General features: G+C 35.5%; 1 long non-coding RNA gene and 1 other non-coding gene across 2 annotated transcripts in view; both read left to right on the forward strand.

Annotated features, from left to right (window-relative positions):
* LOC132010711 (uncharacterized) overlaps positions 1 to 26,874 on the forward strand; it is a 514,837-nt gene that overhangs the window by 327,057 nt on the left and 160,906 nt on the right. The gene's annotated exons all lie outside the window — the stretch shown is intronic.
* Positions 17,231 to 17,337, forward strand: LOC132009424 (U6 spliceosomal RNA). The gene has a single exon (XR_009401918.1). It is a non-coding gene; the product is annotated as a U6 spliceosomal RNA (small nuclear RNA).

Below are 26,874 nucleotides of genomic sequence, written 5' to 3' on the forward strand. Positions count from 1 at the left end.
TTGCTCAAAGCAGCTTCTGTAAAAATGCCTTAAAGACCTTTTTCTCAAAGTAAAGTTTTGTTTTTATGCCTCCTCTGACACACATGTGGAGTTTTTGCTGGAGACAGAAATGTTTTTGAAAATTAAATAAACTGAAAAGTAGGATATAATATGGTTCCAAGTTCATTCTGACTCTGTCATTCCAAAATGACACTGCAAATATTTGGAAATGGAGACTCTGTCCTATTTTATCTAAATTGTGGGGATTTTATTTTTTAAAATAATAACCATGCATACTTCACATTTATTCAACATTCATATTAGCTCATTAACACAACTAGACTTCCCAATTAGAAATTTCTAATAAACTATCATGTTTTTTCTATCTTTCATATGCTTTCAACTTAATAGATTCAAGAAGATATTTTCTTATAACATATATTTACAAATTTAGATAGCATTTTGGGGAAATGTTGCAAAAGTAAGTTTCCATGGATAAATGATGTCCACGAACGGTGGATATTATGAATCCACAAACCTTTTAAAAAATTCAGGCCAGTGACTCACTGATTCCAAACACTCCTTATTTATTTTCCTGTACAGCTCTATCCATGCAGTTCATTTTTTTTTTAAGATTTTATTTATTTATTTGACAGAAATTACAAGTAGGCAGAGAGGCAGGCAGAGAGAGAGAAGGGGAAACAGGCTCCTGATGAGCAGAGAGCCCCATGGGGGGCTCAATCCCAGATACCCTGAGACTATGACCCGAGCCGAAGACGGAGACTTAATCCACTGAGTCACCCAGGGGCCGCATGCAGTTCATTTTTGAACACCCTGTAATCCCACTCAGCTTTCTCCCATCCATGAAGTATCAGTTAAATTCCACCTTTTAAGATTGCATAAAATTCCATCTTACTACTTAAATTCACTATAGCACAGTTGTTTTATTGTCAGAGTTATTCTATTTACCTTTAGTATTTAAATCACCAGCTTGGGCTGAGATTGATTTAAGGTTTGAGCCTAAGTTCTTTCACTGACTTTTTTGTGTGTATTTATTTAACAGAAAGAGCATGAAAGAGACAAGCAGGGGGAGGAGCAAAAAGAAAGGGAGAAACTAAGCAGGAAGCCTGAGATGCAGGGCTCTATTCCGGAACCCCGGGGTCATGACCTGAGCCAAAGGCGGACACTTAACTGACTGAGCCACTCAGGCACTCCTCTTTCACTCATGTCTATGTGAACTTGGACTTTTAAACCCTCTTTTCCCTCTTCTGTAAAATGGTGGTAGTAATACTTAGTTGAGGATAAATGTGATGATGTACACATAAAGGATTTAGCACAATCTGTGGACCATAGAAAGTAATAAATGTCACCTTAACATCATGACTTATAGTCTGATTTTACCTAATATATGGGCCTGTATTTTTAGTATTCAAACTAAGAATCCAAGATCTCTATCTTGTTTGCTTGGGATTGTCTTTTTTTGTTTCTTAGCACACCTGCACCCTTAGTTAAACAGTTTTTATAATATGCATAGCCACTTTAAAGAGGAGAGTATCCAACTTCACTGTGAGTTCTACCTGGAATGTGCCCTTCCCTGGCATGAGAGAAAGCTATGGTTTCCCTCAGTCATGAGGTCCACCAGTTGCCTCTAAAGATATTTAAAACTTCTTGAGGATAAAAGCTCACCTTGTAACATTTTTAGCAGGTAGTGTTAATTATCTTTATAGTTGTAATTTGTAGCTTTCTTCCCAATCAGTATGGAATAAATATGATATCCCCACAATTCCCCATTGTTCACAGACAGTAGTTGTGAAAAAAATATTTTCTTTTCATAACTATCAGCCTCCAAACAAGGCCTTTCTTTAATTTTAATTTTTCATCTCTTCCAGTCCCTCTTATCCAGCAAAGTCGTTAATACTTAATGAAATATCCAAAGCCAGGATGCAGGGGACAGTAGCCTAGGGCTTGGATTAAGTCATATCGCAGAGGAGAAATACCATATTGCAGAGAAGAAAGCCCAATTCACAACTGGGGTTCTTTCCAATATGACTCAGCTTCTATTTTATTTATTGATTCTGAGTTATGATGGAATTCTACCTCAAGAGAAATACAACTTCTAAGGATAAAGGGATAGTATATGTTTTTCTTTCAGCACTAGTATTAGACCTCCAAGTAAATTCTATTTTCCACTGTGAAACAAAGACAACAGAATCTGTGCTCACATATCACTGATCGTGGGCAGTCCTTGCTAGTCTAGTGTTAGCCATCAGAGACAAGTTCCAATTAGAAAACAAACATATAAAAAAGAAACATAAGAAATTTTGTTGAATTAAACTTCCATGCAGTTTCTACTAAAAAATATTTAAAAATACTATTTTAAAAAAAATCACCTAGTTAGATTTTACTTAGAAGGAGGAAAGGGAGAGAGAGTTAAAACAGTTTGGCAGCCTGCTATTTTTTTCCTATAAAGTCATAAAGCTTAATTCAAAAATTTTCTGGAATTTATAGTGCCAGAGGCTAAGCTAAAAATAATTTCCCCTCATTAGATCTTGTAGTTTAACCTCTGAAGTAGAAGGTTTGTGACAGCTACATCAAGACTCCAACTCACAAAAGCACCATTCAAAAAGGAAAAGAATAAAGAGGAACTGTTGCTATTAAATGACCCATAGAGAATCCAGGAGACAAAGAAAACTATTTCTGTAACTTTCTGGGACTAAGCATAGGGTTGCTGGGCTGTTGCAGGTGGATCACTTCTGTCAGTTCTAAAGGTATCATGTGCTAAATGAGCATGAAATTTTATCTGGGAGCAAAGCCTTGGAAGTTAAACTTGACTAGAGAATGACAGGAATCTCAGGATAAAAAAAAAAAAAAAGGCATAGTGATTGTTCAATAACCCCAGTGAAAATTAATAATCAGTAATTGCTCCCTATCTCCTTTCCCAAACACTGAGCAGAGCTTTTGCATTGTGCCTGTAGAATGGAGAAAAACAAAGCCAAAAAGATGAACTCCAGTCTACTCTTCAAATCTGGGACTAAGCTTTAGAGGTGAATTTAATTCTTGAAATAAAGACTCCTAAATTTTAACATTTTTTTCCTTTAATAGCTCAGCTTTACCTCATGATTCAACAACGTAAAGTGCATATTATGTTATTCTAGTCTCCCATTTTTATTGGATAACGTACTCTAATATTCTTTGTGATCTGCTCAGTCATGTGTGTGGTCATGTCACTAATAAGAGAAGAAGAGAAGAGAACCAGTGTATCAGTTGAACAGGTGAAGAAAGCCATTTTGAGTAATGTAGAATAAAATACAATAACAGGGGAGAAAATACTATAATTGTGGGAGTTGTGTTTTTGTTTTTATTCTGAGGAAATTACCTTTTTGTCTGGGGGAAGCTACAGAAAATCCAGAAAATCAGTTGCTGGGAAGAAAACCTGGACATAAAATTGGGGAGAGTGTGGGCGCCTGGGTGGCTCAGTGTGTTAAAGCCTCTGCCTTCGGCTTAGGTCATGATCTCAGGGTCCTGGGAGCAAGCCCCACATTGGGCTCCCTGCTCAGTGGGGAGCCTGTTCCCCCCACCCTGCCTGCCTCTCTGCCTACTTGTGATCTCCCTCTCTGTCAAATAAATAAATAAATAAAATCTTAAAAAAAAATGGGGAGAGTGAGGCCAAATTTGAGTCTATGAGGATAAATTGGAACTAGCATCTGCCTCTCAATACTTGCAGCCTTAATGATGTGGACAACTTACAAACCATATTGGCACTTTTGCATCTGGCCCAGGACCTAGAAAAACTGAGAGAGAGACATAATGGAAGCTGGAGGAGCTGTGGGTCCTGATCCTGACTCACACCAAAAAGGTGATCCAGCAGATTAATAAAGATGCATAGCATTTCCATGAGCTCATGATCTAGTATCTCTGTTCAGAGAAAAATGGCTGCTGCTTTACTTCTGCTTTCTAAATATCGTGCAAATTTTTCTTGCAGCCAGCCCTAACCTAGAACTATACAGGCAAGGATTCCAGGAGACCTAATTCTAGTTTAGTTATGTAGCTACCACTCAAAAACCATCATTACCCATATTTATTCACTACCATGTTTTCCAGTCACTGTATCAGGTTTTATAGCATTTATATTTTATATTAAAATAGTCTTATGAGAAATTATTTCACCCCTAAGAAATCTGATGTTAAATAGGTCAGTGAACTTTTCTAAAACCTCTAGGCTCTGGGAGACAGATTTAAGACCAAATATTTTGACTTCAGATAATGATCAATCCTTGGATTTTTTCCCTATATTTATGTTATACTATCTGCAACTGAATACTTTTTGCATTGTGAATCAGTCAGGGTTCCAATAAGAAGGACATGATGTAGCCTATCCTGGGTTATTCAACAGAGCTCAATAAGGGGACTATTTCAAAAGGTTTGTCAACAGAGATTAGGAAAAAACGCAGTAAATTCCCCAGTACTAGCAACTTCCTGACTATTGGCAGAAAGTCATCACAATCCCTAAATCTGAAAATGGAAGGAAAGGAAACAGTTATTGCTACCCAAAGTGGGTATCTGTATGAAAAGTGTTACCAAACAAGAGCTAAGCTTTTGATAAGAGGAAAAATCCTACTTGTGGTGCTTCCAAAGAAGGGGCAGAGAGACTAAATACCACAACTTTACTGTCTTTCAGACTCCTCTCTTATTCTCTCCATTCACTGACTTCTATTCCTATGACTCCGCCAACTCATGGAAACTGATGGGCTAAAGGATCAACAGAAGAAAAGAAGTCAGTATCTTGGGGGACAGAGCAGGATGATGAAGGGTGGATGGAGACTGATCCAGAGGAGCAAATGGAAAATATCTAGCCTATACGAATTATTCCAAGAGTAAAGCATTTGTAAAGATTTTAGGAAAATATTTTGCTTTTATTCAGACTCATAAACAAACACTAAAATGTTTTCTCAAGGTAATGCCTAAATTTTGGTTTTCTTTCTTTTACCTTTCTTTTTCTTTCTTTCTTTCTTTCTTTTTTTTTTTTTTTTGTTTGTTTTTGTTTTGTTTTGGTAATGCCTAAATTTTCTTATTTACTCTCTAATAAACATTTCTATAGTGTTCATTTGGGACCACTTTTCAACTTATGGGTATATCATAGAATGAGCTGGATTTTAAAAATAAAAACAAAAGCAAAAACAAAAAAAAAAAAACCAAAAGGCCAAACCCATGCCATGTAATTAGCTTTTAGTGGGGATGTTTGGCAAGGGATGTGGGAAGGTTGACTGGCAGAGGTGCAAGCCCTGGGCCCACGAGTAGATCATCAAAGCATTTGCTTCTTTAATAAAACATCAAAGGCTGCTCCATGCTGTAGGGTATTTCTGAGACTAAAACTAAGGTGAACTACAAGTGCTTCACAGCAGAAAATAAGTGGTAAATATTTTCTGAATCTCTGGATTCTTTCTGATAAAACTTCCCCACTTATTTTCTAAGTAGCCATTTCCAGGTTTTCTGTAGCGTAGGATGGTCTACTCTAAGGCCTTGGAGTTCAGATTGATCTGTTTCTTGAGAAATATTTGCCAAGTGTTTAACCAGGCTTTCAACAGTACCTTCCCAATGCCTGTGGTAAGTAGGCCTTACAAGTAGCCGGAGGAGGAGGAGACAGCATCTTTCTTCTTACTGTTAAAGTTGAAGCTTAAACTCTAATCCCTCAATGAGGTGATTGTTACCAACAGCACATGTATGCAAGGATGATTATCAGTGCTAAGAACCCCCCTGGATGCTACTTCCATCTTAAGATAGTATATCTGTCAGATTTTCACCCAACTACACAACACACATTCATGAAGATACTGAAGTGTCCAGGTCCATGGCCTGGGTCCATGTTCAGCATTTATTGTCTGTAAAATTTGGTAAAAATTGCTGAACTTCTTCAAAATCCTGTTTGTCATCTGTAAAATAGGAAAAATATTGTTGCTAATTGACTTTCTGGTGAGGAATAATTAAATAACATGTAGAGAACGCATCACATATCAGAGGGCAGGCAGTTAGAATGGGAACTGCCAGCAGAATCTAGGAAGATGGTAGCTTGACTTTTTTTTTTTTTTTAAGATTCCCTCTCCAGCCAATGCAAAACCAACTAATAGTTATTTTTTTCTCAGTTGAGCAGCTGCTAAAACCAGCAAGAAAGCCAGGCCTGAAGGTAGAAAAATGTCCTCAGGGTCTGTTAGGTCCAGGAAGAAAAAAACAAAACAAAACAACCTACCAAACAACAACAACAAACCAAACCTGATAGAGCCTGGGAATCAGACATGAAGTACAAAGATCAGAATATGAAAATTACTGAGAAGAAGTGGCCTGAGGAGATTCATGTATCCAGATGGGAAGGGCAAGTCTGGCTTCAATGACTGTTCTCAGAAACCCCTCTAGGTTCCCTTATTCATTGATTTTGACTTCTTTACATATAGGCCTTCTTCACTTGTAACAAAAACCGTCTTTCTTTAAATGTTACTGTAACTCCCTCTGCCAAATTCTATAATCACTTTAGCTTTTCTTTTGTTTGGTCAGAAACCTGACAGTTCTTTTTGTGTGTGGCGTTCCTCATTGCAACAAGCCATAAACCTGGCTTCATTGGTCTGGTTTCTGCAGGTGATCTTTGGCTTACTGGGCTAAGACAAATGTGAGAGATGTCTAGCTTTCTCTTGGTGCCTCAGTAGACACTGTCAACTTGTTAATGTCTTATCTCCTACAATTTATGGAACTTTTACTCTGTAATTTATCCCAGAAACTGTAACTAAGTCCCAGAGAGTGATTAAAAACAGTAACATGACTTGCAAGGAGAAGAAGTAGTAGAAAGTAGAAAATTGTGTGCTCCTAGAAAATTAGACATAATACAGAACACAGGCAACACATTAAGGAAATAATGCAGCAATCTAATAATGTATTACTTAATAAGAGTGGATTTGAAACTAAAGCCATTTTTGTAAGTTAAATAATATTAAAACCAAAAGAGTCAGAAAATAAACTAAGAATTATAGACACTGATGAGACCAAAATTAGCCTCCTAGAAAATCATGGATTTTTTTTTTAATGCAGAATAAAACTGCAGAAAAATAAAAATAGAGAAGATATATGAGACAGGAGAATAAGCTCAAAAGTCTTTGTAGATGTATTTCTAATGGGAAACATAAATAGATAAAAGACAAAAAATAAACCAGTAATAAGTGAAACTTTCTTCTTTTGAGAAAGACTTGAGGGTATTTTTTTTTTTTTTTTTGCATGTGTGGGGTTTTTTTTAATAATTTTTTTAAAAAATTTTTATAAACATATAATGTATTATTAGCCCCAGGGGTACAGGTCTTTGAGGCTTTAGATTATAAATAATCACTAACTTCCTGGAGATACTGATAAAACACGTCTTTGCCTGGGCATATTCTGATAACATAGCTAAATTCCAAGGATCAGTTTTTTGGGTTTTTGTTTGTTTGTTTTTGTTTTTTAAGTATATACTTTGCAAGACTTATAGAACAGGTTTCTTAGTAAATAAAAATAATCAGGTCAACTACAGCCTTCTCTTCTACAACCTTGGAAGTTAATTACATTGTAATAACGCATAAGGACTACAAAGCAGCAAGGATACAATCCAAGAATACCACCTGAAGCCAGCCTATAATTTATCTATTAGAGTGATTGAAAGACATTTGAGGTACTGTAAGAATGAGAGAATGTATCACTAACATTTCCAATCTGAGGATTTCTAGAGATAAAGCACTAGTAAAAGTAAAAACAAACAAACAAACAAACAAAAAAACCAGTGATCTCTAAAAGGAGAAGTCTAAAAAGGAGAAGAACAGTGATGAGAATAAATCTTATAGTGTATACCTAAATATAAAAAGATGCTGAAGAGTTACTGTGGCTATGTAATTTAGGTGTTAAACAAGCAATCTTGGTGCGCCTGGGTGGCCCAGTGGGTTAAAGCCTCTGCCTTTGGCTCAGGTTGTGATCCCAGGGTACTGGGATGGAGCCCCACATAGGGCTCTTTGCTCAGAGGGGAGCCTGCTTCCTCCCCTCTCTGACCACCTCTCTGCCTATTTGTAATCTCTGTCTGTCAAATAAATAAATAAAATCTTTAAAAAAACAAAAACAAAACAAAACAAAACAAAACCAAGCAGTCTTAACATGGCAGAACATACTGTAGCAAAATCTTACAGTAGACTAAAAGTAAAAGTCACCAGCATGTTCTAGGAATTTGAGACTGAGGTTAGGGAGGTGACGTAAAAGAAAAGCAACTAAAAATCTCACTGTTAAAGGTCTGAAAATGTGAGAAAGTTGCTTTAAAAGTTTCATTTTAGGGACAGGGCAGTACAGAATTAGAGAGTACTTAGTTCAATTAAATGATAGAGATATTTCTTTCTATAATAGGATTGAACCACATGTGTGATTATCAAATGTGGGAACACTGGGTAAACAATAGTAGAATGAAAAAAGTGTAATAAAATTTCCATTATTGACTAGGGCAAAGAGGAGGATCAATAATAACTTATTCTGACTGGAAAAGTTAAGGAGAATTGGAAAAAGAGAAAACAACAAAGTAAAATCTATAATAAACAAAATTTGAGGTGGAAGAAATAAGCTGAAATGTGTTTATTTATACATTAAATGTGATTGGAACAAATTCTCCTGTCATAGTGGGAGCCTGTTGAGTGGGTTAAAAAATAAACATGCAGATCAAAAAAAATGTTATATGCTATCTCCCAGAGCTTACTTCAACTGTTAAAAAAAAAACTTAATACAAAACCACATTTGATTACACAGTGGTCTGCTAAAAGACACCCCCAAACCAAACAAAAATATAATCAGAAAAAGCAACATAAAAATTAATTAAAAATATAAATTTAATAGCATAAAAAGTGACAGGGGATGAATAAAGAGAAGTACTACATAATAAAGCCACAATTTACAAGGAGGGATTATATGCCTATTAATATATGTATCAAACACATAACAACTAAGTCTATTATACAAAACTAATGGACTTCAAAAAGAAACTGATAAAATTAACATTATGACGTAGGTTTTAAATCCCTTTCAGAACACATAGATCTAATAAAAACAATAGGTACAAATTATATTTATTTTACATATTTTGATGAGTAGATATAACTTGAAACATTTGTAAAAACTGATCATGTATTGGTCACCAATAATATTCAGAAAGATTTAAAAAGCAGATTGTGTAAGACATAGTTTCTGATCTTAATAAAATGGAAAATAATAAAATTGTAACAAAAACAGTTACTGTTTAGAATAGAAGAAACACTCTCAAATGTCATTGAATCAAAGATAAAATCAAACAGATTATAAACTATCTTGAAACTAATGAGAAGTGCATGCTTCATAAAAAAATCATATGAAATGTGAAATTTGTCATCTGAGAGAATTTATAGCTGTAAATACCTACATTATTAAATACGGAAGTCTAAAAATAAATTACTTTAGTGGTCTCTTAAGAAACTAGAAAATGAGTTAAGTAAAAATAATTAATTGTTAGAAATAAAATGTGAAATTAATGAAATGGAAAAAGAAAGTAGTTGCTACACCCTTTGTCTTCATTAGGGAGCCTACTCATCTTCCTTCAACTATATGCTATTTTTGTAGAATCTGACCTTGTTGGAGAGTCTTAAAAAGGAAGTTAGGGGCAACTTTAATTTACTGAGTGTTGGCAAACCATTTGGATCTAAGAGATGTTATGACATTAATGGACTGAATTTTTTTTCTTGAATTTATAAGATTTATTAGACAGAACTATAGGCTAAGATGTTATGCTGCAGAGCTGGCTACATTCTATGTATGCTAACAGAATTAGTATGAGCTTCTATCTCAAACTATTTAATGCAAAACATAAGTAGGCCTTTCTAGATTAGTTGATCCAAATTTTGTTCTTCCTATCTAATGTGTTGAGAAACCTTCAGGGCTACTTGGGAGAACTGTGAGAGGTCTTATGCTTGATGAATTTATGTGACATTTGCATGTGTGTGTTGGGGGGTTGGCCTTCAACTGCAGCAAATATGTCTAGAAAGTCAGACTTAGCAAGTATGTGTAGCACTAAGATGATAATAAAACTGATTAATAGACAAGGAGGAATGGAAGTCTTTAGTAAAAGTGAATACCTAGAGCTAAGGAAGAGAAACTCTGAAATTATTAAACACCCAGAATAGGCAGTCAAAAAGACACATGCTACAAGGCTGTCTCTGGGACTTAATAGAAGATATTGAGGATTTTTGGAAAACTTGCTTTAATTTTATTTCAGAGTAAAAGCAACTTATGATAGAAAGTAATAAATAAAAACCAACTAAGTTAGAAGAAAAGCATAATTCTTTAAAACTTGAGATATTAAAAGCCAAGCTAATGACATGTGAAAGGGAAGTGTGAATCTTATAGTCTAGGATAGGTAGATATTGAAAAGGAAAAGTAAGAGAAAATGTATTTAGACTTGAAAAGAGAAGAACAAAATATTAGCATGAATTGTCAAAGCAATATTAGATGAGATTCTGTGTAGGATAGTTATTATAGATGAAGATTTAACTATTGCCTCTCCCCTCAGGGGGCACACTCAAGAAAGTTATAGAATTAGGACATTATGGAAAGTCATAACAAATTGGAAATATATCCAAGGAGAGGTAATCCGTCCAATTCTAGTGTTGGTGTGGGAACCCTCCAGGATAGAATTATCTAAATCAGGGAGATAAAGAATGACATGATTTGTTTGAACAGAATTCATTGATTCCAAATATCTGACTGTGAGAGACTATAGATTTCAAAATCTAAAGGAGTATTTGAAAAAATTCTGATCGAAAATCCAAGGGAAAGTGGGGGAAAATAAAAGGCTGCTGAATTCTAGTAAACAATGTGAAGACTAGGTATATTTGAAAATGAGTGGAACCAAATGAACAGGCATATTAAACAAGGAAAATTGAAGGAGGATCTCTCTGAAAGTAAGAGGACACCAGATCCTATTCTTGCCAAAAGGGATATCAGAGAACAAAAGCTACTTGAGGCACATATCATCAATAGCTCTGGTAAGCAATTAAAGTGTCTCTGGGAGTACATGCCAGATGTATTACTCTTCAGGAGGTGACTAAAATACACATTTCAGGAGCAACTACGGTTTTGGCTCAATAATCTGTGAAGTGTGATTCTCTAGCTAAAACAAATGTAAAGGTGATGCTAAGATTTCCTACTGAGCTGCTTTCACAGACTTAACAATCCCAAATTAAATGGCAGTGTCAGTAGGCACTGTAGTAACCAAGCAAAAATCCTCACTCATGGGGAAGGAAGAAGCCATGTCTATTAGGACAGGCTAGTTTATGGTGTACTAACAAGCTAACTCCTGTATTTCAGCACCTAAGATTAAAAAGGCTTGGTTTGTATTAATACACAATGGAAGAGGCCCTATCTTCCCACATAGGGAAATCCTGGCTGATTCAGGAATCCTGGCTGATCTTGCTAAGTGAAGAAAGTGAAGAGTTGCTGGAGTTTTTCTCACAGTTTTTCTCGACAGTGATTTTTCACTGTTTCAGACTAGGAAAGTCTAACATCACTTTCCATTGCTTTCATTTTATTGGCCAGATCTAGTCACATGACTCTCCTTAACTATAACAACATTAAGGGTATTCATGTGCCCAGAAATGAGAGGAAAGTTTTGGTGAACATTAGTAACATTAAGCACACAATATTGCTAGGATTATCCCACATCCAGTGTAGCACTGGTGAGCCAGGATCACAGAACTCATAGGGAAATGAAAATTAAGAATCTCTGAAGGGGATGGATGGAAAATAAAATATATTAATAAATAATCCAAGTTATAAAGGGTACCATTATTGCAAACCATTAAAGGCCATTGTCTGAGAAAGAAGAAATTATGGTGAGCTGGGTGCTGTCCTATCCCAACCACCATACAGGAAAACCTGTTCCGCCAAATATATTTTCTTGACCAATTTAATTTCAGTTCACAGATGATGGACTCCACACACCACTATCATAGATAATGGTAATCGTGGGGAAGTGAAAATCAAGAATATTCACTCCATCCCCCTCTCCTTCAGTCAGTTAGTAATGAATCATTCCTCTGGCCTTTGTGAACACCAAGCACAGGGCTTCAAAACCATAAGTGACTCTTAATCTCACAAAACAAACTGAGGGTTGCTGGGGGGAGGGGGTTTGGGAGAAGGGGGTGGGATTATGGACATTGGGGAGGGTATGTGCTTTGGTGGGTGCTGTGAAGTGTGTAAACCTGGTGATTCACAGACCTGTACCCCTGGGGATAAAAATATATGTTTATAAAAAATAAAAAATAAATAAATAAATAAAAAATAAAGATAACACACGTTTGATTTTGAAAGAAAAAAATATATATATAATTTGCCTGGGGCCGGGGATTGGTTTTTCAAATTTTACTAATACAAGCTTAATGGTGTGATTTTTCAATGAACACTTTGAATTCTTTAAAAAAAAAAGTTTTTAATTGTACTAATTCGGTTTGGAGTTGCTAAAATAACCATAAATTTTCTAGTAGTAATCATCTCAGATTGTGGTATCTGAAGAAATTAAGTCTACCCAGGTATAAAGAAATTTTTTGAATGATGCTGATAATAAAGTAGTAGGTAAAATGTTGCATTTTTTTAGACCAGTTTAAAAAAAAAAAGAAGTAGGCTATTTGTCACTTGTTAATTATTAAAATTTCCAAACTGTTAAGGAATATGATAATGAAAAATATACATCCACTATTACATCCACTATACATTCAAAACTTGTTAATGCTTTGCACTGTTTCAATAGGTAGATATAGATATGGTAGATATTGTTAGATATATAGATATGTGTATAAACATCTCAGTCTCCTTGTTACCATTCCAAAAAAAAGTTGTAGACATCAATATAATTAACCCTTAAATGTTACGTGAATAAGGACATATTCCTCAATAACCAAAACGGCATATTATAGGGCGCCTGGGTGGCTCAGTGGGTTAAGCCGCTGCCTTCGGCTCAGGTCATGATCTCAGGGTCCTGGGATCGAGTCCCGCATCGGGCTCTCTGCTCAGCGGGGCAGGGAGCCTGCTTCCCTCTCTCTCTCTCTCTCTGCCTGCCTATCCATCTACTTGTGATTTCTCTCTGTCAAATAAATAAATAAAATCTTTAAAAAAAAAAACAGCATATTATATCTATAGAAATTTAAAATGATTTAACCATTATTTATTATCAAGTACTTTTCAAGATAACAGTTAAGTTTTTATTTTGCATTTGATTTAAATATTCACATTTCTTTTAACCTAGAATAATTTTCCTTCCCCATTTTTAAACAGCAATGAATTTTCAAGATAACAGGTGAATTTTCTTTTAGATATCTGTTTTTTTTTTTTTTTTAATCCACAAACAGGGTCATTTTAGGTATTTCTCTGTGTATATTGTGGAATTTCTTTTTAAAAGGTAAATAGTTTGATTAGCTTTATGTTCAATATTTCTTCTGTGGAGAATATTTCTCAAGAGTTATTTGTTTCATATTACATCAGGTGGAACATATTGTCAAGTAATTTCACTTGATGCTAAATTTGGTCATTTCTTTAAAGAGGTGACAACCAAACTTCTCTAGTATAAAAATAATAAATAACCAAGGAATGAGTTTAATCAAGGAATTAACTTAACCAAGGAATTTAACCAGAACATCTCTACTTGAACTTGAACTCTGATGAGGGAAACTGAAGAAAATGCAAACAAGTGTAAAGATATTCTTTGTTTATGGATCAGAAGCCTGAATATTGTTAAAATATCAATAATACCCAAGGCTATCTGTAGGTTCAATGGGATTTCTGGACCATGAGGTAGTTTGCTTTTTAATTTTTTGAGTTAATGCCATACTGTTTTTCACAGTGGCTATGCTAATTTACATTTCCAATAGTGCACAAGGGTTCCTTTTCTCCCCAGATCCTTACCAATACTTGTTATTTGTTTGCTTTTTGGTGAGAGCCATTCTAACAGGTATGAGGTGACATCTCATATGTTTGGCATTTTGCTGAGGATTAATGACGCTGAGCATCTTTTCATACACCTCTTAGCCATTTGTATGCCTATTACTCAGTTCCTCTGCTCACTTTTTTTTTTTTTTGTATAATTTTTTTATTTTTTATAAAATATATTTTTATCCCCAGGGGTACAGGTCTGTGAATCACCAGGTTTACACACTTCACAGCACTCACCAAAGCACATACCCTCCCCAATGTCCATAATCCCACCCCCTTCTCCCCAACCCCCTCCCCCCAGCAACCCTCAGTTTGTTAATCTCCTCTGCTCACTTTTAATCACACTGCTTGTTTTTATTTTCCTATGAGTTCTTTATATATTTTGAATATTAACCCCTTATCAAATATATGGTTTGCAGATGTTTTGTCCCATTCTGTAGGTTGGTTTTCATTTTGTTGATGCGTTCCTTTGCTGAAAATAAACTTTTTAGTTCGATGTAGCTCCATTCACTTATTTCTGCTTTGTTCCTTGTGCTTTTGGTGTCCGATCCAAAACCGTCATTATCAATACCTGCGACAAGGAGCTTTCCCCCCTGTTTTCTACTCAGGTTTACATTTTCAGATCTTACATTTAAATCTTTGATCCATTTCAAATTAATTGTTGTGAACTGTGTAAAACAGAGGCCCAATTTCATTTTTCTACACGTGTTTATAGGTTTCCCCAACATTTGTTGGAGAGACTTTCCTTTTCCCATTGAGTACTCTTGGATCTCTTATCAAATATTAGGTGACCACGTATGCAGGGTTTTATTTCTGGACTCTTTATTCTGTTCTTTTCTATATGTCTAATTTTTCTGCCAATATCATATTGTGATTGTTATAGCTGTGTAGTGTAGTTTGAAATCTATTGGAATTTTGATAGGGATTGCACTGAATCTACAGATGGCTTTGGTTATTATTGACATTTTAATAATATTCAGTTTTCTGATCCATAAACAAAGAATATCTTTACACTTGTTTGCATTTTCTTCAGTTTCCCTCATCAGAGTTGAAGTTTTTAGTGTAGAGATGTTTTGGTTAAATTCCTTGGTTAAATTCATTCCTTGGTTAAATTCATTCCTATGTATTTTATAGTTCTGATGCTATTCTGAATGAGACTATTTCTTTTCAGATATTTCATTGTTAGTGTTTGGAAGTACAGCTGATTTCTGTATGTTAATATTATATTCCACAGCTTTACTGAATTTTTTTTATTAGTTTTAACAGTTCTTTGGTCGAACCTGGAGGATTTATTTCTATATAAGATCATGTCCTCTAGAAATATAGATACTTTTGTTTCTTCTCTTAAGTTGGATGCCTTTTATTTCTTTAAGTTGCCTGATTGGTTTAGGTGGGACTTCCAGTACTATGTTGAATAGGAGTGGTGACAGTGGGCACTCTTGGCTTGTACCTGATCTTAAAAGAAAAGCTTTCAGCCTTTCACTGTTACGTATGATGTTAGCTCTGGGCTTGTCATATACTGCTGAGTAGTAGCAAGGAGGGTAGTGACCAGAGGGGTCAGATTTACATTAATTTGGAAGATTAAGCTGACAGGTTTTGGTGACAGACTGGTGTGAGGTGTACAAGAAAGGAATAAGAAGAGCAGGGGGGGGGGGGGGGTTGGTGAGGATAATTCCAAGCTACTTTGGCTATGCCTGTAGAATGAAGTTGCCATTTACTGAGCTAGGGACGTATGAGTAGAGCAGGTTAAAGTTCAGAAACTAGTAGTTTGGTTTTGTTGTTAAATATAAACATTCATATGTACATGCCAGTTAAGCAGTTGGATATAAGTTTCTGAGATTCTGGAAATTTGGTAGTTTTCTTGGTTGACCAATAGAAGTAAGATGAGTGTTACTTATTATCTCACTTATTAATTACCTGAACTAGGAAAATACTGTTTCTACTTTTTTCAATATTTGGATCCAAAAATCATTTTGGAGAATATTCTTTAAGGGAAAGCCTCGTTCTCTTTGGTTTTGTGTCTCCATCTTCTAAATATAACTGGTTTCTTTTAAATATATCTTGAAAAAATAAATACATAGAAAAACTTTGAGTCTACTGACTTAGTAATGTCAGTAATTTTTTTAACTGAAAAAAATTCTCCAATATTTAAGTGTCATGAGAGAAGATGCATCAATAGCAGATCCTAATTTTAAGATATTTGTATCATCCCACCATTGATAAGACATGAATTTCATTCCATGATGGTATGATGGGCTGAATAGCTTATTAATCAGGCAGAAACAGATAATAATCTTTTAGTACATATACAGTGGTTTGGGTTTCTTCTTATTCTACCAGTCATGGATAAAAGATTCAACTTAATGAAACTTAGGGTGTTTAATTAAAAATTAAACATGACAACATGATTGAGATAATATACCAAAACCATGTCAAAGGAATATGCATTTATAAAAGCTTATGTAACCTAAGACTCTCTCACTTTGTTATCACTTTCAAGTTGCTCCTTTCTTACCCCTACATTCTTTTCACCACCAAAGCAACCCAAATCCATAAACAAATACAGAATTATGGCTAAAAGAATAGACGGAATTAAACCACTTGGCCTCCAACCCTTAGCCTGATTAAATAGTAACTTGCTCATTTGTGACATAAGTATAGTTCTAGTAATTACCTAATGATATTGGTAGGAACACCCAGTGAGAAAATACTCAAAACATACTGTCATATACATGATAATTAGTATATATTTTACTAATTATAGATAGTATTGGTCCAAATTTTAAAAAAAAAATATACAACTTAATTTTACCTATCTAGAGATTTATTTTCTTTTTTTACCTACTTAAAATTATTTACATTATTTACTACATTAATAATGCTTTAAGAACATACCATTTAGGGGCATAGGCTTCAAACAACTGAGTATCTTATGTCACAAAGGAATTTATAGGAAGAATATCAGGTAGTTCACAGAATCAACAGAAGTCATTGTGAACCAGGGTGGAAATGGGTATGAATCAAGCACGGACAGGCTATTGAGAAATTTGCCAAGGCAAGGTCACAGAAGAAGTTTAAGAATGCCATCACCGAACACCGATTAATGGACAATTGCAACTTTATGTCATTTTTTCCAGAATTTAAAGCCCTTGAGTTTGTATATAACACATACATATGTTCTATATCCCTGATTCTCAGATTTGGCTGAACAATAGAATCACTTCGGTGGGGGTTGTGTTAAAAATACTGATGTCTCGTACTTACTGCAGCAGCACATATTCTAAAATTGGAGTGATACAGAGAAGATTAGCATGGTCCTTGTGCAAGGATGGCATGCAAATTCACGAAGTGTTAAAAAAAAGAAAGCAAACAAAAACACTGATGTCTAGGTCTGATTCTCAGAGCTTCTAATTTTATTGGTATAGAAAGGAGCCTGGATAATGGGATTGTTTTAAAGCTCCTTAGGTGATTCTAAAATGCAACAACATTTTATATTTACTTGTTCATATGGTAGGGTCCATTTGCTGAAGAACCAGATGGAATTCTCGAATGACTCCTATGTATATTACATGTTAGTTAATAAGTTAATAAATTATTTTTCAAAAATAATTCATATTTTTAGAAAGTTTTAAAATAAAGATAAGTACCTTGTGAAGCTATCCATAATCTCCTATCCAAGGATAACTTCTATAAATATTTTCATTTATCTTTTCAGATGGTCCACTTTGTACATAGGGGTGTGTATGTGTGTGTGTGTGTGTGTGTATCTGTAATCTCATACGTTCTTATGTCTTTTGGTTCATAGTAATTGAAGATTTATGGCTTCTCTCTCTCCAGAAGAAAATTTTTCCTTGTTGAATTTTGCCTTCTAAAGAGATGGCCTCCAAAGGTTAAGGATTAATTCAACTAATGAACTGTGAATATTGGTAAATTGACATTTCAAAGAGCAATGACATTCAATGATGCTCTAAAACTCACTATCTCAGTGAATTAATATTTGAGTGTTTGAAAATATCAATTTCCCTTATGCAAAGCCACATCAGAATTAACTGATTTTCCTCATTTGATTCTTCCCTTGTCTCTTTACCTTTATTTTAGACATCCTTTGCCTGAATGTATTTTCCTCTTCCTTAACAGATGAAAAATGAAAAGTCATTTAAAAACTGGTGCTTTTTGGATTTGTTTAATGAACTCTTTTCTAAACTTAAAAAAGGAGATGCATACTTTACAATTTAAAGTACTTCATAACTTACTTAAAAATAATTTAAGTTCGATAATTTTTAAAAAGTTGTTTATGTATAAGTAGCCTCATAGAGAGTGATATTTATCAGCCTTCTTTAAAACATAACTAAAGGGGTTCCTGGATGGCTCATTCATTAAGTGTCTGCCTTTGGCTCAGGTCATGACCCCAGGGTCCTGGGATCGAGGCCTGCATCTGGCTCCCTGCTCAGCAGGAAGCCTCCTTCTCCCTTTCCCACTCTCCCTGCTTGTGTTCCCTCTCTCACTGTGACTCTCTCTGCCAAATAAATAAATAAAATCTTTAAAAAATTTAAAAAAATAACTAAGATGCTAAATCCACAATTAATATTCAGCTGATTTGGATTTTCCACATTTGTAGAGTTTTAATATGTTAGTCTTTGTGTTCTGAATATATAGTCTTAATTTTTAGAGGGTTACTGTTTTGGGGATGCTTATCATTAGTTATCATCTCTTAAAACATCTCTCTTGAATAGTTTATACAATAGCTTCATATCTAATGAAGAAGACAGTATATATGTGGGTGTATGAAGGATAATGTATGCTTGAAATATTAACTAACAAAGAAAACATAGGCACTTCCTATTTATGTTAGGGCAGACATGACTTGTAACAGGAGGCTTGTAGCAGAAGGCACATTAGAGACCACCTCTTTCAACCCCTTATTGACAAATAAGGAAATTAAAACTCAAACAGGATAAATTAAACATCTGTATGTGTTGTTAATAATAAAACAGAACTGCAATCTCAGTTTCCTAATTCTCAGTTGAATAATATTTCCAACATACTACAGTGGCAGCTCTAATTACATTATCAGAGATCTATATTCCATCTCTTTTTACACTGGAAGATTTGGGCTAAAAAACCAGCTGCAGCCATTAATTCATCAGCAGGCTATCCCCTGATTGTTCAAACTTCCACTAAAAAAAAAAAAGATAGAAAAAGGAAGAGGAAGGGGAGTATGTTAAGGCAATTTAATTTGTTGTTGAAGATGCAAATCATTTGTACATAGTCTATCTATCTTTCCTGAGATAAATCAGTAGCTAAAGATTTGATAACAAAAAATTGCAACGTTCTTAGTATCAGATGAAAATCATCAGTGTGAATAATGGAATGGTAATGAAGCAGAATTTTTAGGAAATGTATTCACTAAGGGTAATAAATAAATTGCAGAATTGCAATTTGTTACCCAGTGGAGACCAGCCTAAAACATACTTTTGGTATAATACCTAGTGAATTCCTGGTTAAGCCATATAACCAGGTTAAACATTATTAATCAATTCATAGATAATCTCTGTTCTCATGTTGTAAACACTGTTTACTTCAACTTTATTCTAATTTAATTTCCTTCAAAATGATATATTACAATTGTTATTGAAAATAATTTTTTAAATCCAAAAACATTCAAACTTTGTTTCTTTCCATTAAACTATGACTTTTCTTAAAATGAATACTGTGATCACAAACCTATAGTGTAACATTTGTTATGACTGGATAGAAAATATGAGCTTAAAATGATCCATTACAGATTGAAAACATGAAGACATTCAGTCCTGAGAATTATAAAAAAAAAAAAGAAAAAAAAAATGAAAGCTATCACAAGCTAGGAAAAACAATGTGCTAAAGCTTGTTCTGTATAGTGCTTTAACTTCTGGATACTAAGTACTAACTGTGGTTGGACATCTGGATTCTGGACTGTTCTGTGCCAAACATCTGTATGATCAAGGGAATTGGATGCCTCTTAATCATACAGCTGTTTTGGCATTTTATAACAGGATGACAGAAGATCAGTGTCTTCTAAAAGTACTGCATTGCACCTTCCTTCTTGCCTTTTAATTTTACCATAGACCCACGAAGATGTTTGAGAGAAGCCAAAAGCATCCTATTTGGCTGTCATGCCATGTTCCTCAGTTGTGGCATGAGTGTTTTCAAGAATTGATGAACATCTGCTATAAATCTAGTCTGTACTCAGGAGCATTCTCTGGGGGTTGTTCTGTGCTTTAATTCAAGAGAACCAAGGAAATAAAATTCAGTTTTCTCATTTGATGTGCAAAACTGAAATGAAACTCAATGACAGTAAGCAATCTGCCCAAGTTTAAATAGTTAAGTATGGTACTAAGGCTTGGTTTCAAGCCTAGATTTCCTTGCTAAGAATGGCATCTTAAAGTATTTTGTATTTATATGGCGATTTTTAATTTGCAGTGCATTTTCTCATCCATTTCTATTTCTTGGCATAAATCACTCTCTGAAACCATCCATGTTAATATTTATTCACTTCTGTAGTATGCTTTTGAAAAGCCAAAAACTTTTTTGTTTGAATATATACATTCAAACATAGAGGGAAATATACGTTCATGTGTATATTTAGATGACATAAAGGCATAAAAAGAAACAACTTTTTCTAGGAATCCACAAATGCTTCTCTGGGAATTCAGTAATAGCAGATGTACGTTCCTAGTTTTTGAGCCAGATTTAAAACAATGCACAAGTTGATTGAATTAGCTTTTTTTTCCCCCCCCTCATCATCAAGAAGCACACATTCATCTTCAACTAGAAGTCATTGACAATTTCTGCAACATTTTGTTTGGCTTGAATGTTCATATCAATTACATATCACAATTTTAGGGCATCAGTTTTGAAAGTCATAGGCTTCTGTCTGTGAACCTATGAAAACCAGGATTGCGTGTGGAATGCAAAAGTTATTTCACCCATAATTAATCTGAAAGTATTTATCAACCTATTGCTATACCCAAGACATTGGAATTGTACTTGGTGAATTTGTCACACATTCTCAAAATCCAATAAGCATGTGATGAAGCTTGAGGTTTACCCTAATACATTAAGGGGAATTGGACATAAATATATGAAAAGGAGGTAAATATTATGTGATTAATAAGGAAGAAGAGTTTATTGCTAAAGACATTAGAGATAAGCCAAGCACAGAGAGCAAGAGGGAGAGAGAGAGAGAAAGGAAGGGGAAGAGGGAGATCGAAAGAGAACAAGAGGAGGAAGAGGAGAAGGGGAGGGGAGAGGAGGGGAGGAAAAGGGTCCCATGAGGGAGTTTTCACTGACACTAAACCTGGAGCAGAATAACGAGCAAGAGTGCATTATGTAAAGGTGAGATTTTCAGAACGGAAAGTTGGATCAAGCAGAGACCTTAGAATCAGGGAATCTTGAGTTTTATTTGATGCCCAACAGCAACCCATAACACTGAAGAGCATGGTGTGTGCTGAACAGTAGAACAGTGGGGTTTGTATTAGGCAGAGTTCAGTGCCGGAAACAAAGCTCACTCCAGATCTTTCAAGTAGCAAAGGATTTAATGTAGATAAATAAACATGGGCTTACAAAGTTATTGAAAGCACTGTGAAGTAGCAGGAATCTTGAATAGGATAAAGTTCAAGAGCATACCACATAGGAGGCTGAGATCTAAAAATGCTGCCACCACTGACTCTACCACCCCATGACTGCCTTTTAACCCCTCCGCATTTGGTGAATAGACATTTCTTGGTGGAGTGTGTGCTCTGTAATCACACTTCTCAGAATTTAGTTCCCATCACCTCGATCGCCTGCACAACCAGCAGCAGCAAGATAACCTTTGCATTACATCTGCATTCTGAATTTCACATATATGTATCTCATCTGCAAAACCTGTTTTGTATCCAGAACAGTAGTTGCGATGAGTCTAGGAAATTTGGTTCATAGCCTTTCAGCATCCACAATAGAGGAAAGCACACTAAAAGGCAGATGGAGTAGAGGCTGAGTGAGCCAAATCATGTCATCTACCCCAGAGCCCTACAGTAATCTGGAGTTAATTGGGTGAGGCCTTGAATGTCAGACAAAAGATGAAAACTAATACAGTCATTAACGTATATCTAAACAGCTGACAACACTACCAGGACACACCTTAGAGGCTGAGATCCTTGTCCTTTGGTTTGTCATTGAATTTAGTCAATGAGTGGTATAAGCAAGAGATTCGATAATGGGAAAATAGAAAAGTTGGGATGTTTATTCTCTTGGTTCCTTTCTTGCCCTGGTACAGGCTGGTGTTTGCTGTCTTTCTTTAGGAGGGATGTAGCTTCAGTGGAGCAACACTTCCTTAAAACAGCAGGTCTCACCTCATTCTGGGAACCAGTTTTTCTCTTTGCATTTAGGAATAGTGGCTATTTCCAGATGTTGTTCACCTGAGGATACATGATTATCATCCCTAGTATGATTTCCTTTACCTGACCATACTTGTGTCAATAGTTTTTTCTCTTCAGTAATCTGTTGTTTTTAATATTATACTTGTTTATTTGAGAGGGAGAGAGAGAGTATGGAACACTAGCAAGGGGAGAAGCAGAGGGAGAGGAAAGACACTCCAGTAGACTCTGTATGAGCATGGACCCCCATGCAGGGCTTGACCCATAAGACCATGACCCAAGCCAAAATCAAGAGTCAGAGAGGCTTAACCAAATGAACCACTCAAGCACCCTGATATGTTTTAAGTGGCCCATCTTGCTCCAATGCTGTTACAATGTGCCTAATTATATTTCATATGTTATATATGTGTCTTTTAATTAAATACTTACATAACAGGCATGTAATTGACAGAAACAGAGTGTAACCTCATTTTCACACCAAGCTGAGGAGTCAGGGACCTGAGCAAGGCAGCATATTACTTTCTTCCTTTTTTTCTCTCAGATGTCTTTATGCAGCCTTCTGGATGCCAGTCTCTACCCTCATCACTCATCACATCATGATGATTCAGCCCCATGGCCCAAAGATCCATATTTCAATACTATTAAGAACAATGCTACAATAATACCTATGGACTATTTGCCAGGCACTTCTAAGAGTTTTATATGTATTAGCTCAATTAATCCTTACAACAACCCTTTGTACCAGGTAAATACTGGTATTATCATCCCTTTTTACAGATGAGGATACCTGGGCTTAGGGCAGTTCTGTAGCTTTTCCACGGGCACAGCGCTAGAAATGGAGGAATTGGGATTCCAACCCAGGGGCTATGGCTCCAATGACTGTCTTTACCACTGTGCTAACACTTTTTCTAAAGGTGTACAACATGATGATTTAATGTATGTATACATTGTGCAATGCTTACTATAATCAAGTTAATTAACTCACCCATCGCCTCACATTTACCTTTTCTTGTGTGTGGTACGAACACTTATGATCTATTCTCCTAGCAAATTTCACGTATACAATAGTGTATTATTAACTGTAGTCACTATGTCATGCAACAGAACTTCAGAATGAATTCAGCTTAGAACTGAACATTTGTAACCTTTTGACCAACAATCTACATTTCTCCCACCACACCATCGGGAACCTGCCAACCATCATTCTACTCTCAGTTTCTTTCAGTTTGACCTTTTAGATAACACATATAAGTGAGGTCATACAGTATTTGTCCTTCTGAGTCTGGTTTATTTCACTTTATACTAACTCTTAACAGGACCATATTTATCTATGGAGCCACTAGATAAACAATTCACTGTTCAAAGTGTGTTTTTCCTTTTGAATTTGCAAAAATTATAGCCTATAGTCTGACCAAGACATTGTTATTGAGATGGAAGTTTTAGAGAGGGAGAGACAACATGGAGAGGTGTGTAGAGTAATCCATCTCCTTGTGACTTTTAGACAGTCATTCAATGTTTGTGGTCCTAAATTCTTCATTTGTAAAGCAAAAGTGTGGAATTAAACCCATTAAGAAAAGAGAACAAAACTAAAGCATTTAAAAGATGGGAGATAAGGATAAAACGGAACAAAATTAGTAGAGAATTATTCCAAATAAGAAATTTGGGGCACCTGGGGGGCTCATATGGTTAGGCATCTGTCTTCGGTTCAGGTCATGATCTCCAGGCATTGGGATGGAGCCCCATGTCAGGCACCGGGCTCAGCGCAGAGTCTGCTTCTCCCTCTCCCTCTGCTTGTTCCCCCACTTGTGCTCTCTCTGTCTCTCTCCCTCTCTAATGAATAAATAAAATCTTGTAAAAAAAAGGAATTTAAGAGAAAATTAATGACACTATAGTATTTCAAGTTAAATTAGAAAGAGTGACATATAAAAACAGCAGTGAAAAAAATGGAATTTTATTTTGAGCAGGCTAGATACAAATAGCTTTAAAAAAAAAAAAAGCAAAGAACTGGACAGACAATAGAAAGCTAAAATGTAAAGAGAAATGAACAAATAAAATACAGAAAATGTCCAAATTTAACCAAAGATTTTCCAAATTAAAAAAGGACAAAAACCTAGAAAGCAAAAAGGACTCCATAATTTTTAGAAAGGCATAAAATAGTAGAAAGTAGAGAATGAGTAAAAAACATCCTGAGGTTCTTGAACTTCAAGTAAAAAGAAACTTTAAAAAGAATCCTATAAATGTCCAGAGAATAGAAGTACCCATGGAAGAATACGTAAATATTCAGATGAAAACATGCAGCTTCAAACACCGCATTAAACAACCACCAAATATTACTAAATATAGAGTTCCATTAAAAAGTTAGAAATAAAAATCCAATAAAATTCTTGGAAAAGCTGATGGAATTAACTCAAAAAGATCTTTAAAAGATAAGGAAGTGGGGCGCCTGGGTGGCTCAGTGGATTAAGCCGCTGCCTTAGGCTCAGGTCATGATCTCAGGGTCCTGGGATCGAGTCCCGCATCCGGCTCTCTGCTCAGCAGGGAGCCTGCTTCCTTCTCTCTCTCTCTGCCTGCCTCTCAGTGTACTTGTAATTTCTCTCTGTCAAATAAATAAATAAAATCTTTAAAAAAAAAAAGCTAAGGAAGTGTAAGATAACTGGTTATACAGTCAATATATGGAAAATAATTTATAGGAAAAAATATTACCATTAAGAACTACAGGTAGGGATGTCTGGGTGGCTCAGTGGCAGGTCATGATCCCATGGTCCTGGGATCCAGTCCCACATCATGCTCCTTGCTCAGCAGGGTGCCTGCTTCTCCCTCTGCCCCCACTCACCCTGCTTGTATGCTCTCTCTCTCTCTCTCTCTCTGAGACAAATAAATAAAATCTTAAAACAAAACAAAAACAAAAACAATATAGGTAACTTTCTTCTGTAATTTTTTGGGTTCTTTTAAATGTTTAGAAATGAATTTTATCAAGTGTATTACAAAAATAAGCTCATGTGGGGTTACCTGGGTGGCTCGTCAGTTTAGCGTCCAACCCTTAATTTTGGTTCAGGTCCTGATCTCATGGGTTGTGAGATGCAGCCCTACATCTGCTCCATGTTGACTGTGGTCTTACTCTCTCTGCCTGCCTCTCCCACATGAGCAGCTCATGTGCTCTCTCTCTCTCCCCCTCCCTAAAATAAAAAATAAATACAGACTAAAAAGATAAGCTCATCTGATAATAACAAAAAAAGGTAAAATTATTCTAATACTACTTGTACTTTTATGATATGATGATATGATGAGTTTTGGATCATAAAGACATACTCAAGATATCAGTATTTACATAGTGGAAATTTATTTAAATTGTTGGAAATTAGATTCTTGTCAAAACTGGTTATAAAAATCTAGCCCTACAAATCCAGATAAACCAACTGAAAACAAATATATCATAAAATGTTTGATAACTTCTGTGTTCCAAAATGCAGTTAATGTAATTTAGCTCTTGTTTTATATGAAATATATGCAGGTAGGAAAAAATCACAGTTAATAGCGATACTCTTATAAACAAACCTCTCCTGAGAATTGCCTGAAGACCTTGCCATTCATATCAGGAAGCAGAGTTTCTGAGTAAAGAGCAGCAATTCTTTACCTGAAGTATTACAAAGTATTACTTGCCTAGCTTTTTTAGAATATTTATTACTTTTTTTTTTTTTTTTGTATCCCCTCCAGACATTGTTAACTGTGGTTGTCTTTAAGTCATCACAACCACTAACAAAAACGGTTGGCTCTCGGTGCTCATATATCTGTTATCCCTCTCACCAGTGAAAGGTGCACTTTAGCAATTTATTTTTTAGGAACAAAATTGGAGGGCATAGGGAATAGACCCATAGTATTTTTGTCTTTCCAGAATATTTCCACCATGCAACTTCTTCATTGGGGAGCAACTTCTTCCCCATTGCTCCCACGTGTTTCCTGGTGGGCTTACCAGTCACCACGTATCACTCTTCCTCCTCCTCCTTCACCTTAGGAATTTGTCTGGTTATTAGCACATGACAAAAACCAAGTTAATGGAGCCTTCCTCTGGGATTTTTTTTTTCTCCTATGTTTCTTTCCTCTCTGTAGGTGGAATTGCAAGAATATGGCCTCTGACTGAATAAAACCACTACACAGGGAGAAAAACCAGAAGAGGAGAAAAAAAGACATGGCAGATCCAGTTCTAATTCTAGCAGCCCCTAACATCGCACTGTTTTTTTCCTATGACTGTCCTAACCCAGACCCAACGTTCAAGAAAGGAGCTCCTGTATTTTAAGGTGCTCATTTATCTGTTTACTCATGCATTGATTCATCTACCCATACATTGTAATAGTCGGTAGCTGCTCTATGTGTAACACGTTTATTGAATGGGCTAAATCTAACAGATGGCTTAGCATTGAGGTTTTCTCTCTCTCCTCTCCCAACCCCCTCTCTTTCTCTCACTCATAAACTTTCTTTATGGACTTCCTCTCCTCTATATCCAGAA

This window comes from Mustela nigripes, chromosome 1 (genome assembly GCF_022355385.1).
Source record: "Mustela nigripes isolate SB6536 chromosome 1, MUSNIG.SB6536, whole genome shotgun sequence".
NCBI lineage: Eukaryota > Metazoa > Chordata > Mammalia > Carnivora > Mustelidae > Mustela > Mustela nigripes.